This window comes from Prionailurus bengalensis, chromosome A2, assembly GCF_016509475.1.
Source record: "Prionailurus bengalensis isolate Pbe53 chromosome A2, Fcat_Pben_1.1_paternal_pri, whole genome shotgun sequence".
Taxonomy (NCBI): Eukaryota; Metazoa; Chordata; class Mammalia; order Carnivora; family Felidae; genus Prionailurus; species Prionailurus bengalensis.
Window position 1 is genome coordinate 101,931,961 of NC_057348.1, and position 2,577 is coordinate 101,934,537.

Here is a 2,577-nt window from a genome sequence, read left to right on the forward strand (position 1 = left end):
TAACTAAATAGAATGAATAGAGTAGAATAGCTAAATAGAGTGAATTTGAGGTATAGATGAATCAGGAAATAAAACCCAAATTGAGTGTGGATCACTCCTCTCTGATAATTTCTTTAGCAAAATGGTTTCAGGTTTCAGATTTCAGGTTTAATGTTACAAGACTTTTTAGGTTTCCTCCACACATGTTAGTTAGCTTTGGTCTCTAACAGCTGCCAAATAATGATCTTAACTAGTTCCATGACTGTAATTAATATTTACCTATATGCTGATGACTCCCAGATTCTATCTTCAGTCCAGATCTCTTCTCTGAGCTTTAGTCACATATATTCAGCTGCTTTTCTGACATTGTCCCTGGGGGCAATTAAAATATAATACATTCAAAACAGATCATTTGAGCTTTTTGCCACATCTACTGTGAGATGAACATTCTGAGCAATCAGACTGTTGACATTCCAGAAAATGTAACATCACTTTGAAAGGATGCATGATTATTTTCAAGGACCTGGGAGGAACTCTGTGGAGGGACTTCCATCACATCAATGTAGAATTCAGTCTCCTTGGAATGAAAAGAGACTACAGTTTGACAAACAGTGGGGAAATAGAAAGGCCCCGATGACTGTTCACATTATCTGTAGTCATATAGAACATGATCAAGGGGATTACAGTGGCTTCTTTTACAGGATGAGATTTGTGGCACCTCCCATCAACCTTGTTATTTAGAATGGATCTCTCATTGAAATTAAATGTTTCTTGGTTGAAAAATATACTCACAGGGTTCAGATGATGTGGGGCATTGCTTATTCAGTATTTCAAGTCCAGACAGATGAATTGTTCTTAAAGAAAATGACATTAAACTTGTATCAAATTCAGCTGCTTTGATTCAGCAAGACACAACAGTTAAAAACAAGACTGGTAGAAAAAAATTTGGATGGTCACTATACCTCTGAAAAAGGAAAAGTTTATTTAGCAGGGTAATGAATAAGGTTTAAAAGTTGTCCAATATGGAAACAGAAAAATGCTGGATGATTCCTAAGACCTATTTGTGATATTTTAAAGATGAGTGAAAGACCTCTAATGAAAAAAAAAAAAACAGCACAAAAAATAGATCAACTGATTTCTCTCTCCACCTACCAGATATTTTCCATTTTTTATACTGGCACCATCACTTGCTGTAGACAAAAATCATTCTTAATTCCTTTCTTTTTAAGTTATATGTGCTCAAAATACACATTTTTTTTTAGTTCTTCTTCCAAAATACATGCCTATACAATACATTCTTTGTCCTGCCTCTCCCTAGTCCAACCCCTACCCATCTCTATTCCTAGAAGTCTTCTAATTAATGAGTGTTTTTCTATTTCTTCCTTTTATTTTCCCACAAAACAAATCTTTTTGAAAGATCATTCATGATCATAACACTTGTCCATTTAAAACCTCTCAATAGCTTTCTGTTGTGCTAGGATGCAATTGAAAAACTCCTTATCCTGGTCTATAAGATGCTGAGTGATTTGACTCCTGTCTGGGTTTCTACCCTTCATGTTTCCCCTCGCTTTTTCTTCAGCTGAGGTGTTCTTTGTCTTCTTTGGAGACATGGAGATTTCTAACCTTAGAGTCTTTGTATCCACTCTCAGCTCTGCCTGAGCAATTTTCTTATGATTCCTCTTATTCTTTAGATCTCAGATGAAATGTCACAAACTAAGAGAGGTGTTTCCTGACTATCCTGTCTGGAAGATTTCCCACTTTGAACTTCTGTTTTCCCTATCTAAACATCTGCTCATTTCTCCTACATTACCTCCTATAGCCTTTGGGTATCTTGTTTATCCATGTGTTTCATTGCTTGTTTGTGTCTCACCAATTTCTCATATTTTGTGACTGAAACCCAACTGCCTGTCACATTAGATTATTAATAAATAATTTCTGAATGAATGGATGAATATGCTGTTTTTCTTCCTTGAGGAAGCGATAATTCACTTTCAGAATTTATGAATCCATTAGTTTCCATGTAGAGTTAATTGATATTTAGGTTACAGGTGATAATTGCCTTCTTAACACTTTTGTATTCTCTACTTTTAGCATGAAAGAATTCTGTTTTAAGTGATTTCTAGTGCCCTTTGGAATATCAAACTTCTAAATCTTTTTGTTGTTGTTGTTGTTTTTGCCTTCTTTCTCCCTGAATAATTCCAATGGATATTTATAGGGAAAACACTTAGCTGTATACCCCCAGCTGTTTCCATTTTCGCTCAGGTTCTTTTCCAGTTTTAACCACCTCTGAACAACTTTAACACCACACAAATCAAAATGTAAATTTTCAAAGCAAAAGAGGTTTCTTTATCCTCCTTCCACCATTTGCACAGCCTGTCTACATAAATTTGTAGAAGGTAGTAAAGATAAGACAAAAAAATTATTTTGAGTCAGGGGGAAAAGGGTTTAATCCAAACAGCTCATCTCAAGTGACTAAAATCACAGCATGAGTCAGTGCATTTATTAGGATGCTGCATAACCAGCTGAAATAGATCATATATTTACATCACCAACCTTGCCTTTGGCAAATAAACATGGCCATAGCCACTAAAGTTTAAT

General features: G+C 35.2%; 1 pseudogene; it reads left to right on the plus strand.

Annotated features, from left to right (window-relative positions):
- Positions 1–419: 419 nt before the first annotated feature.
- LOC122488274 lies at positions 420–975 on the plus strand (annotated as a pseudogene).
- The last annotated feature ends 1,602 nt before the right edge of the window (positions 976–2,577 follow it).